The sequence below is a fragment of the Bos javanicus genome, chromosome 27, assembly GCF_032452875.1.
Source record: "Bos javanicus breed banteng chromosome 27, ARS-OSU_banteng_1.0, whole genome shotgun sequence".
In the NCBI taxonomy this organism is placed as follows: Eukaryota; Metazoa; Chordata; class Mammalia; order Artiodactyla; family Bovidae; genus Bos; species Bos javanicus.
This window is the reverse complement of record NC_083894.1, coordinates 118962-132522: the sequence shown is the minus strand read 5'-3', so window position 1 is coordinate 132522 and position 13561 is coordinate 118962. Positions and strand designations below refer to the sequence as shown.

Sequence of the window (13561 nt, the reverse complement as noted above, 5' to 3'; positions counted from 1 at the left end):
TAGCTGAAACCTAAGTGCCAGATGTACCTACTTCTTATCTCTTGGGTGTTCCTGGACAGAAAGATCAGCTTAATGACTCTTTTGTCCAAGTTGGAAAATCTGAATAAAAATTATGACTACTGGGACTTTCCTGGTGGTCCAGTGGTTAAGACTCCCTGATTCCACTGCAAGAGTCCAGATTTGATCCCTAGCCTGGGAACTAGGATCCCACATGCCTTGTGGCCAAACTAAAATAAATAAATGAATAAAAACAAAAATTATATATTTAAAAAATGACTGTTGCTTTTATAGACATTACATTGAAATACACACTTTTAAAAAATAAATAGTATCCCATAATACCCAATGGTCAGCTCACTGATTAGGTTTTATAGTAAAAGAGCTAAATATGCATAACATCAAAGACAAACACAATTTGGAAATACCACTGGAAGATCATCATTTTAAAATTAACTATCTTTATCCCCAAAACAATTTTAAGTGGCTTACAAAATATTTACAGGAACAATAAAATTAATTTTGAATTGATAATAATGGAAAACAGAATAGAGAGGTGAAAATAGCCCCCAATCCCTCCCAGCATCAGAATCTTTTCCAATGAGTCAACTCTTCGCATGAGGTGGCCAAAGTACTGGAGTTTCAGCCTCAGCATCAGTCCTTCCAATGAACACCCAGGACTAGTCTCCTGTAGGGTGGACTGTTTGGATCTACTTGCAGTCCAAGGGACTTGCAAGAGTCTTCTTCAACACCACAGTTCAAAAACATCAATTCTTCGGCGCTCAGCTTTCTTTACAGTCCAACTCTCACATCCATACATGACCACTGGAAAAACCATAGCCTTGACTAGGCAATAGCAATTAAATTACTGACTTCATTCCATTAGCAAGTGTCAAGTCTTCTGCAGCCAGATTTAGCTAATATATTCTGTTCAGTGCCTATTTCAACTGCCTTTCAGAGGAAGTTTGCTTTCACCTCTAAAGGGACACAAGATACTTTACTTGACTACTTATAGGGTAGCTCAGCCATCTCATACAATTTTTTCAAGATATTAACTGCATTCAACTCCTTCTGGAAATATGGATATGACACTGTGTATAAACGGATTCAGGCTTCCCCAGTGGTTCAGCAGTAAAGAGTCTGCCTGCTGAGCTGCAGGAGATGCAGTTTCAGTCCCTGGGTCAGGAAGATCCCCTGGGGGAGAGTATGGCAATCCACTCCAGTGTTCTTTCCTAGAGAGTCCCATAGACAGAGGAGTCTGGTGAGCTGCAGTCCAGAGGGTCACAAAGAGTCGGACACGACTGAAGCAACTTATGACTATGCACATAAAGGGACTCATTTGGCAGATTCATTTAGGACCATGGGAGGAGGTCATCTGGAGAAGGTGACATCTGGTTGACTGGCACACTGGACCTGCGTGCGCCTCACCGTCTCCCTTGTCTCTAGAATGTGCATTCTGTCCATCATTCCTTCAGTGGGAGATATTTCCAAAGACCACACAAGCAGTCTTGAGAGAGCAACTTGCTGTTGAGACCATCTGGACAGTATACATGCTTGAAGCTGGTCAAGACCTCTATATAAATATTTGAAATTCTGACTGGTGGGTATTGAGATCTAGTTGTCTCACAGCCTCCCATGAAAAGCCCTATATGTGAGACTATAAGAAACAGTTTGATGCTTATTCTAAAACATGAGTTCAACTTTAATTCAATTGTATTTTAACTGACCTGCCTTAAAGTTAATTCAACTTATTGGGATATCAAGGCTTCCCCAGTGGTTCAATGATAAAGAATCCACCTACAGTGCAGGAGACCCAGGTTTGATCCCTGGGTCAGCAAGATTCCCTGGAGAAGGAAATGGCAACCCACTCCAGTATTCTTGCCTAGAGAGTTCCATGGAAAGGGAAGCCTTGTGGGTTACAGTCTATGGGGTTGCAAAGAGTCAGACATGACTTAGAGACTAAACAACAACAAGAATATCTGGGTGTTGACACCAAGGATGAGAAGAATCAAGACTTTTTGTTTGGTGATGGGTTACTGGAACCTGACAGTCAGTTTCCTGCACAGAGAGGAGTGTTATCAATTTACCAGGGAATGAGAGAATTTCTTAAAAGAAAATTTAAATTTCTGAAAAAAAAAACCATATATATACAGTGAGAAACAGAGTACTAACATAATTGGAAATCTCAATTACACAAAAATCTTTAAGAACACTGAAAGTTTATTTTTCAGGACTGACTCAGAGGCATAGTAATTAGATTAGATAGTTGTCTCTGGTGCCATCTATTGTCTGAAAGATGTAAGAATTCTAGGATCTACAGTATATGTGAAACACTTTTAAAGTTCATTCCTCTCAAGCAGTGCCAATGTGAAAGAGCATTTGCTAGGAAAGTCTGCTTTCTTAAGGCTGGTTCATGGTGAGCATTTAAGTATTTGAGTGGAAGTAGCATATATTTTCTTGATGACCTCCTTTACCACATTAGTTGCCAAGTTCCAAACCAAAGATCCTTAATACAAACCCTTTTTACCTGGTCACTTTTCATCCAATTCTTTGCTTTTAAAAATTCAATGTATCAATAAATCCATTCAGTAAGTTTCTAATTTAGATGTATTTTTCAATTCTATTTTATTTTCTAAGGTTTCCAATCATTTGCAGAATGCCTCCCAACTTTTGTCATTTTCAATGTTTTTTTGTGACAATTTTCTTTAGGATGTTTTTAGAATTATTTTTAAATTCTTACTTGCCAACTCCAATTTTGGTTCAATGTGTATTTGCTTTTGGAATTTTCCCTCTTGTATGGGCATAAAATCTTTCCTGTTATCATGCTTAGTAATTTGTTTATTACATGCCATACAGACTACAAAGATGTTCTACAGGATTTCTCAAATCAATGAAGCTTCAGTTATTTTTCTGATGCAGTTAAGAGTGATAAGCTCCATTCAATAGAAAACTGATTCTTTTGGTTTTGGCAACATGCACTGTATCTCCAGTTCACCCCTCGTACTAGTACTAGGTACTCACATAAATACTTGAGCTTTCTTAGTCTCTTCAGCATGAAAGCAATATAGAATTGTCTATTCTTGTGTTTCAGAGGTTTTTGACATATCTTTAACCCCCCACGCCAAGCAATTTAAAATTTGGCAAATGCTGTGAAGGGAAAACAGCTCTGTGTTTGTAGCCATGCAAATTTCCCAGTTTGTGTACTCTGCTGCTGCTGCTGCTAATTCACTTTCACTCGTGTCCGACTCTGTGCGACCCCATGGACAGCAGCCCACCAGGCTCCTCCCGTCCCTGGGATTCTTCAGGCAAGAACACTGGAGTGGGTTGCATTTCCTTCTCCAATGCATGAAAGTGAAAAGTGAAAGTGATGTCGCTCAGTCGTGTCTGACTCTTAGCGACCCCATGGACTGCAGCCTACCAGGCTCCTCCATCCATGGGATTTTCCAGGCAAGATTTCTGGAGTGGGGTGCCATCGCCTTCTCCAAGGGTACTCTAGTACTGTGTAATCACCAAAAGTTCTGAAAGTTTTTCTGAGAGCAGCTGAAATATCATTGTTTTAGTGAAACTGTCGTACAAAACGCACATAAGAACAATCAAGTTGATGGTGAAAAACTGTATTTAGTAACTGGGATGGTTTTGCCTCCCTTTGATGCTCTCAGGCATACGACTCTTATTTAAAAGTCCTTCTGGGACTTTCCTGGTGGTCCAATGGTTAAGAGTCCACCTGCCACTACAGAGGACATGGGTTCAATCCCTGGTCCAGGAAGATAACCACAAGCCACATTCCATCTAAGCTGTGCACCACAACTGCTGAACCTGTGATATTAGAGCCCATGGTCTAGAGCCTATGGTCTGCAACAGAAAGTAGCCCTATTCTCTGCAACTAGAGAAAGCCCATGCACAGCAAGGAAGATCCTACACAGCCAAAAATAAATAGATAGGTAGATAGATGATTTTTTAAAAAATAAAGTCCTTTCATCTTCTCAGAAGGCACCTACGATAACAGGTTCTATAGCACCCACTGTGGGTCTCACCCTTCAGTGCAACAAAAAATATTACATTTCAGTGCTGAGGGCATAAAGTAACATTTTTAGGAATTTCCATGTGGTTTTTGAAATACTTTAAATGAGAGCTACATTTTAAAATATATGAACTATTTAAAAGAACCTCTACAGTATTAGAGTGTAGGACTCTAGTGGGATTTCAAGTGTCAGAAAAAAAAACAACCACAATATTACTGAAAGTAAAAATTGCCTCTTCAAACTAACACTAACAGAATTGCTATTATAATTATGAAGCTGTTTCAAAATAATAATTCACAATAACCTACTAATTATTCCCTAGGAATCTCTTGGAAATGAACATGTTTGGAACCTTTAGTTATTAGGTCCCTAATGACTTGAGAATGTATATAAAAGTCCTTGGTTCTATTGGTGAAATTATTCATCTAGGTAATAGGAAAATGTCTCCTTCTTTGGTAAGTAGCTTCTGTGTTTACCAGATTGGCTTTATTGATGCAAAAATAGACTTTTATGGATCTGAGACCTCTGACATGTGTCAAAATAGTTACAAAATCATATGTATTAGCATACTACCCACAAATAAATTTACCTGTGTCATTCTTCTATAGCTTCTACAGGGATCCGAGACACTTACCTTGTTTAAATAATTTTTTTTTGTTAACAGAAATAAACTGAAACATGATTGGCTAGCATGTAGCCAACTTAAACATGATAGTTTCAATTAATTTATTTTCTATTCTAACATTGTTTTGCTATACATTTATGAAAAATTTAGCAAATCACCTCAGTGTGATTGAATCTTTTTGGTCATTCCCATTGAAAGCAAGAATCCAAGATTCACTCTCATGTCTGACTTTTCCCCTCGTGCTTCTCTTCTCACTCACGTTTCTCTACATGGATGGTGGTGGTGGTGGTAGAGGTGATTTAGTTACTAAGTCGTGTTCAACCCTTCGTGGACTGTGGCCCCGCCTGGCTCCTCTGTCCATTGGATTTCCCAGGTAAGAATACTAGAATGGGTTGCCATTTCTTTCACCAGGGAATCTTCCTGACCAGGGATCAAACCCAGGTCTCCTGCATTGTAGGCAGATTCTTTAAGGGCTGAGCCACCAGGGAAATCCTTCTTAGTCTATTGGAAGGGATGCTCACTGTGAGTCCCCAAGAGTAATGGACTGTGTTTTCAGGAAATAACTGAGTCATTCTGCATTGCCTTCAGCAAGTCTGCACCACAGCCTGTCTCATGAAGGCTGCGCTGTTAATTCTCTAACCACCTTCATGGTTGTCCTCATGAACTTTGACTTCACACATATCTGAATTTGAATTATACCTGTCAACTACTTACGGAGTGACTTGGAACATTAAGCTTCAATGTCCCCATGCAACATACTGAATCAATAATGAGAATCTAGCTTACACAGCCAATCTGTCTTGAAGTTTTGGAGGCAGGAGCCTGGGGTCCAATCCTATTTTCATCACATCTTAGCTTTCCAGCTCTCTGTGCTTTAGCTCCCTCAACTGTAAGAGAAAGACAACAGTAACAGCAACTGCTGTGAAACTTTGTGAGTGTACTTTTGTGTGACAAGTAAATAAATTATATGTAAAGTGTTTAGAATATTGCATTTCACATCACAATCATTATATAAATGATAACTATTATTTAAAAAATCTGGTGACATAGTTCTAATTATTAGCTGGGATAAGCAAGAGCAGTGGGCTTGTTTCTGTTGTTGTTTAGTCGTTAAGCCGTGTCCGACTCTTTGTGACCCCATGGACTGAAGCCCATCAGGCTTCTCTGTCCATGAGATTCTCCAGGCAAGGATACTGGAGTGGTTTCCCATTTCCTTCTCTAGAAAGTCTTCCCAGATCAGGGATTGAACCCACATCTCCTGCTTTGGCAAATGGATTCTTTACTGCTGAGTAGACAGCAGTGGAGTAATTGAAACTAATCTTCACTCTTTACCTATTATGTGCCAGTCTATCTAAAGTGAGACAGCAAAAAAGTATAGATAGTTTTCCTAATTTAACCTGGCAGAGAAACCATGTGAAATACTGTTGTCATTATTATAGTAAAATTTTAAATATATATATAATGTTATATGTAATAATATACATATAGTATATGTATTAAGTATAGCAGATTCTCTCTCTCTCTCTATATATATATATGTATTATACACACACACACACACACACACACACACACAGTTGTGCAAGGTCATACAGTCCAGGTGGCTAATATGAGATTCTAACCAAATGCTTATTAACTCTAAATTTAGGTCTTATCATTTCTTAACACTCTGATTACCTTGAAAACAGGCAAAATAAGAATAAATTAACTACTATTTTAACAAGGTACTGCATCTCATTCACACTCTTTGAGGTAATAACATAAGACAGCATCCTAATCCTTCTAATTCTCTTAGACTTTTCTGTGCCTATGGTATAGCATGCTTTTAGTGATTAGATGATATTATAACAATGAAGTTCTTAGCCCTGTAGCTGTCTCAGTAATTTTATATAAGTGAGAGGATGACCCCAACCATTTGTTCTAGCCAACTGTGGCACTAGTAGCAAAGCTCACTGGAGGTTTCACTTGCTTGTTTTATAGATTTCAAAGTCATCTTTCAAGGTTACAATAAAAAGTCTTATATTTCAAAGTCATGTTCAAATTCTCCTTGCTTCCAGAAAATCTCTGAGATTACAGAAACAGAAATTGACAAAATTCTTAGACTCAATTATCCTGAATTATATTAGGATAAAAGTTAAACACAGCTATTTGTGTTTGCTCACATATATAATTAGTGAGGAGGCTATATAGAGTGATTTTTAAAGATGAGAAGTTAATACTAATTTTTTGCCCACCTTACTCAGTCATCTAATATTTATGCTGTGCTTACTAGAAGCCAAGAATGATAAAGTATGCCAAAGAGAAAAGCAGTTAATCACTTTAATCTCCTTGACTTAGTATCTTGACAGGATTTAAGGAATTGCCTTAAACTCGTCCCTGTCTAAAACATACTCTCAGCTGATGTTTACTGACATTTGCTTTCATTTCACTAATATCATTTTTGCTTTTATTATTTTTTTAATAGCTGAAGTATATCTCATTGCATCAATCTAATTACAGTCAAGAGTGCAACACACTACTATCTATTAAATACTGGACAGAAGGAGTACATTGTTCTAGAATTATCATTGCAAGATGTACTCAAGTTAACATACTTTTAATAACAGATATATTTTTCCTTTTATCATCATTTCATTTATTACTTCATTATTCATTTAATCCTCTGTACTAGCTAGAGGTCTATACTTGAGAATTAAAAAAAGTAAGAAATATGAGATGTTATCTGCACATGTCTGTCCAGTGGAAGAACTAGCTATTAATCAAACAAATAAAATAAAACTATCAACCATGAGATAAAGCTACTAAATTCTGAAATATGTTTCTCATAACTTATATTTGGAAGGAGATATAAATGGCAACCCACTCCAGTATTCTTGCCTGGAGAATCCCATGGACAGAGAAGCCTGGCGGGCTACAGTTCACAGGGTCGCAAAGAGTCAGACACGACTTCACTTTCACTTTCACTTTGGTCTGGGACTCTTGACTTGATTGCTTGTTTTTTTGTTGAAACAATAAAATAACCTTATAACTATATCTATTCTTTTTCTCTATCAACATAGCATCTTAGGATGTTAGAATTCTCATAAGAAGAAAACAGCACAGAATATGGACTTTTTAGATGGAACCTATACCTTGGTAACAGAACTTATTGTTAGGGTTTCCAACTCGTCCTGAACTGCAGATTGTCCTGTTTCTCCTGTTTCCAACTTTGTACTCTATGATTTTAACGGGGAGCATTGGATTGATGATGTTAATCAGGGTTGATCCACACCTTCAAATGGATCAACGGATCAAATGGATCAAAAATACCCCCACGTATTTTTTCCTTAGTAACCTATCCTTTGTAGACCTTTGCTATTCTTCAGTCATCATTACCAAATGCTTGTCAACCTCCTCTCTCAGAACAAGTCAATTTCCTGTCACAGCTGTGCCCTGCAGTTCTATTTCTTCTGTACTTTCGCAGATACCAAATCCTTTATCTTGGCTGCCATGGCGTATGACCACTATGTTGCCATCTGTAACCCTTTACTGTACACGGCTATGATGTCTCAGGGCATCTGCATATGGTTGATCGTCTTGTCATACTTTGGAGGCAATATGAGTTCCCTGGTGCACACATCCTTTGCATTTATTCTGAAATACTGAGATAAAAATGTCATTAGTCATTTTTTATGTGACCTCCCTCCCTTGCTTAAGTTATCATGAACAGACACGTCACTTAATGACTGGCTTCTCTGCACATACGGCAGCTCAGTGGAAATTATCTGCTTCATTGTCATCATCATCTCCTACTTTTACATTCTCCTCTCAGTTTTAAAGATCCATTCTTTCAGCAGGAGGAAGAAGACCTTCTCTATGTGTGCTTCTCACCTGACATGTGGCCATCTACCAGGGAACTCTGCTCTTCATTTACTCATGACCCAGCTACCTGTATTCTCCCAACATTGATAAAATCATCTCAGTGTTCTACACCATTGTCATCCCAGTGCTGAATCCCTTGATTTATAGTTTGCGAAACAAAGATGTAAAAGACGCTGCTAAAAGAGTCTTAAAACCAAAGCTAAATCCCTCCTGAGATATAAGGTTCCAGGATTCATCTAAATCCCTGATTACAAGCTCCAGCTGTGCGTGTGCTCCGTCGTGTCCAGCTCTTTGCGACCCCGTGGATCCATCTAAATCCCTGATTACAAGCTCCAGCTGTGCGTGTGCTCCGTCGCGTCCAGCTCTTTGCGACCCCGTGGACTATAGCCCGCCAGGTGCTTTTGTCCTTGGAGTGATCCAGACAAGAATACTGGAGTGGGTTGCCATTTCCTCCTCCAGGGACTCTTCCTCACCCAGGGATGGAACCTGTATCTCTTGCTTATCCTGCATTGACAGGCGGATTCTTTACCCCTGCAATGCCTGGGACAAACTGTAGCTAAGAACCTGCAACAACCTTGCCAGCACATACACAATTTCTCACACAAGCATTTTATCAAACACTTGTTTTCACAGAGCCAAACACATTTAATAGCCCCCACATAAAGGAAACATTTAAAAGTTTCAAAATTGCTGCAAACTAATAGTTGGATAACTTTCCAACTATTCAGTTCAGCCACTCAGTTGTGTCTGACTCTGCAACCCCATGGACTGCAGCACGCCAGGCTTCCCTATCCATCACCAACTCCCGGAGCTTGTTCCAACTCATGTCCATTGAGTTGATGATGCCATCCAACCATCTCATCCTCTGTTGTCTCCTTCTCCTCCTGCCTTCAGTCTTTCCAGCTATGGGGTCTTTTCCAATGAGTCAGTTCTTCATATCAGGTGACCAAAGTATTGGAGCTTTAGCTTCGGCATCAGTCCTTCCAATGAATATTCCTTTGTTATTGACTGGTTTGATCTTCTTACAGGCCAAGGGATTCTCAAGAGTCTTCTCCAACATGACGGTTCAAAAGCACCAATTCTTTGGTGCTCAGCTTTCTTTATGGTGCATCTTTCACATCCATACATGACTACTGGAAAAACTATAGCTTTGACTCGACAGACCTTTGTTGCTAAAGTAATGTCTCTGCCTTTTAATATGCTGTCTAGGTTTGTCATACCTGTTCTCCCATGGAGCAAGCATCTTTTAATTTCATGGCTGCAGTTATCATCTGCAGTGATTTTGGAGCCCAAGAAAATAAAGTCTGTCAATTCCAACCATTAGGAGCTGGGAGTTAATGCTAGAACAGATTGTAATAGGTTTTCTTAAAAGATATAGTAAGAACCTCAGAGATTGTGTCTGTGTGTGTTTTCATGTGTAGAATATCTCATTAACAAGATTGCATTTACAAAATTACTGGATTAGGGAGGAAGTCATATTCCTTTGGTTTCTGTGCTATCTCTTGTACCCAACTAGTCAACTGCACTTTGATCAAGTTACTTATTTTTTCTGTCTCAATTGTCTGACCTGTAAAATGAGGAGACTATAGTACCTACATCAATGACTGTTGCGTGTTTGACTAAATGCTGACAATCATGCCTGAATCATTTTAAACACTTGATAGATCTTAAATACATATATTTCTTTAATCAATTAAAATACATAAAGTGCAACAAGATCAAAACAATATCAAATACCTTTTCTTAAATGCTGTCCAATAACAAGTCAAGAACCTTCTATACCCAATCTAATCCAAATTAATTTGAAAACTTTTTCTAAGTGGCATCTTGTAGACTAAAGGTTAATTGCAAGCAGAGTATTTGTTTTCCTCCCTACCTTTCATTTTCATGTGTGAAAGTATTACTGAAAGTATGGAACATCCTTTTCTGGTATCTCAGAAACACAATGAGCTACTGAGTGTATAACCTGTGTCTTCAAAGGCCGGTCAACTGACGTGACATTTAGAAGCGCCACAGAGAACGGTCACTTGAAGTCTGGACATAAAAGGACAGGTATGATTTCAAAATACATTTCTATAACTTATATTTTTGCTGTTTGTTATTATTTTCATCATTATTATTTATTATATCATTATTTAATTGCCATTTATATATCTGTTGGTGAGGTATCTGTTCAAATCATGTCCCTATTTTTAATTGGGTTGTGTTTTTATTATTTATAAACATTTTTGTAAGTCTAGCTACAAATTCTTTGTTGCAAAAATGTTTTACAAATATTTTCTTCATTTCATCTATAAATCTAGCATCTATATTTCATAATAATACATAGTGTTATGTAATAATACAAAACATTAAAAATGATTTCATAAAATTATGTAACAGGAATAATTAATAATCAACAAAACATTTTTTCCCCTCTCCTTATATTCTATTCATACTGCTTCCATTTTTGCTTGCTATACAAACACTGTCTTAAAATGGCACAGGTTAAATAACTGGGCTGAATTATGTTATTCTTCATGTTTACCATGGTCAGATTGTATCAACCCATACAGGATCCCACGGACAGAGGAGCCTGGTGGGCTACAGTCCAGGGGGTCTCAAAACAACAACAACCAAGTATAAACATTAGTTTGAAGGTTCTTGTTGTTTTATTTCAAAAGTAGTTATTTCAAAAGTATCTTACAAATAACAACCTGTGAAAAATTGAACTTCATGTGAACAATATATCATATTCTTTAGGTCTAAAAAATATACACATCATTCATATTCCAATTTTCACATATTATCCAAGACACACACACATACAAACACGTGACACACATATAAATGCATGAAAACAAAGGAGATGAGTTCTATATATTTCAGAAACAATTGAAAGTGAAAGTCACTCAGTCGTGTCTGACTCTTTGTGACTCCATGAACTATATAGTCCATGGAATTCTCCAGGCTAGAGTACTGGAGTGGGTAGCTGTTTCCTTCTCCAAGAGCTCATTCCCAACCCAGGGATCAAACCCAGGTCTCCCTCATTGCAGGCAGATTCTTTACCAGCTGAGCTACGAGGGAAGCCTACAGCATTCATTATCACTCATCTCATTTCCATTTTATAAAGAAAAAGTCTTTTTTATATTTCACTGGAGTGGGTAGCTGTTCTTTTCTCCAGGGGATCTTCCCAACCCAAGGATTGAACCCAGGTCTCCCACATTGCAGGTAGATTCTCTACCATCTGAGCCACCAGGGAAGTGCAAGAATATTGGAGTGGGTAGCCTACCCATTCTCCAGGGATCTTTCTGGCACAGGAATCGAACCAGGGTCTCCTGTATTGCAGGCTGATTCTTTACCAGCTGAGCTACAGGGTGGCTCAAGAGATAAAAATATATGTGTTAAATAAGTGTGTAGAAATGTTTCCCTTCAGTGAATAAAGAGACTCTTTCTTTGGCACCAGATTATTCCCACAAAAAGGTAATTAATATTATGACAAAACAAAAATACACATCTAGAGAACTGCTCATTAATACTTGCTTAATGTCTCACCAAATACTGAACATAACATAAACCCAAACCAGAAACATAATTATTGTATTATGATCAATCCATGATATGCTCATTATTTCTGGAACTGATACAGATACTCTTAAAACAATCATGATTTTGAGAAATATTAGAATTGTTATCTTGGTTTGTATCCACATGAATATTCACAGAAAATGCTTAGTCCTGAAGCTTACAGCCAGGTATCTCTAACATTAGAGTCTCACCCACATTATTTTGAAGAGGAGAAGACAGGTAAATTCATCAAATGTATTCTCTGAAGTAAAGAAAGGAAGGCTCAGAGACAAGCTTGTAGAAAGTAACATGCCTCACAAATTACATTTAGATTTGGTTCAGTTTCCCAATGTTCTATACCAGGTACTTGTTTTATTGAGTAATAACAGTTATGCCGTTTTCAAGAGTGGGTGCATGAATGTATAATTTTCTGAATATGAAGACAATTGCAGATAGAATTGTGTTCTATCTTATGATATACTGCAGATGTGCAGAAGTGTTACACATCCATGCGTCCTTTTCTTGATCATTTTCTGAAAGCTTAGACAAGAACAAAGAAAAATGGGTGGAGGGAATTGCTCCTCCATGACTAGATTCATTTTCTTGGGAATTACTGATAACACCGAGCACAAAGCGACCATACTTACCATGGTTCTAATTGTTTATCTCATTGGCCATTTGGCAAATCTTGGGATGATATTCCTGATTAGGATGGACCCCCAGCTGCACACATCCATGTACTTTTTCCCCGTTCACCTCTCCTTCTGTGTCCTCTGCTATTCCACTGCAATTCACCCCAAGATGACCATGAACCTATTTGCCAAGAGCAAATCAATCCCCTTCTATGGCTGTGTTCTGCAATTCTTGGTCTTCTGTATCTTTGCAGATTCTGAGTGTCTCCTGCTGGCAGTGATGGCCTATGATCAGTACAGGGCCGTCAGCAGCCCCTTGCTCTATGTGGTCAGCGTGTCCAGCCGGATGTGCCCCCTGCTCGTGGCTGGGGTTTATCTGGTGGGAATGGCAGATACTCCGATACACACAACATTAGCATTTCGCTTATGTTTCTGTGGGTCAAATGAGATTAACCATTTCTTCTGTGATTTACGTCCACTTTTCCTCCTCTCCTGCTCTGATATACAGGTAAATGAATTGGCGTTATTCACTATTTTTGGTTTTATTGAACTGAGTACCATCAGGAGTCCTTTTCTCTTATTATATCATCCTATCAATCTTGAAGATCCACTCTTCTCAGGGGAAGTTCAAAGCTTTCTCCACCCGCACCTCTCATTTAAATGTTGTGACAATTTTCTAGGGAACTGTACTTTTCCTGTATTTCAGGCCAAATACTTCCTACTCTCCACATCAAGACAAAATGACCTAATTGTTCTACACCCTTATGATTCCCATGTTAAATCCTCTGTTATATAGCCTACAGAACAAAGATGTGAAACAGGCCCCGAAAAACTGGAAAATAAAAGGTGGTTTTAAAGGGTGTACTATAAATATATAG

The 13561-nt window shown here is 38.2% G+C and overlaps 2 pseudogenes; both read left to right on the top strand.

The window, feature by feature from the left end:
* The first annotated feature begins 7749 nt into the window (after positions 1-7749).
* Positions 7750-8719, top strand: LOC133240116 (olfactory receptor 5I1-like; annotated as a pseudogene).
* Positions 8720-12609: 3890 nt separating this feature from the next.
* On the top strand, positions 12610-13561 carry LOC133239752 (olfactory receptor 5W2-like; annotated as a pseudogene).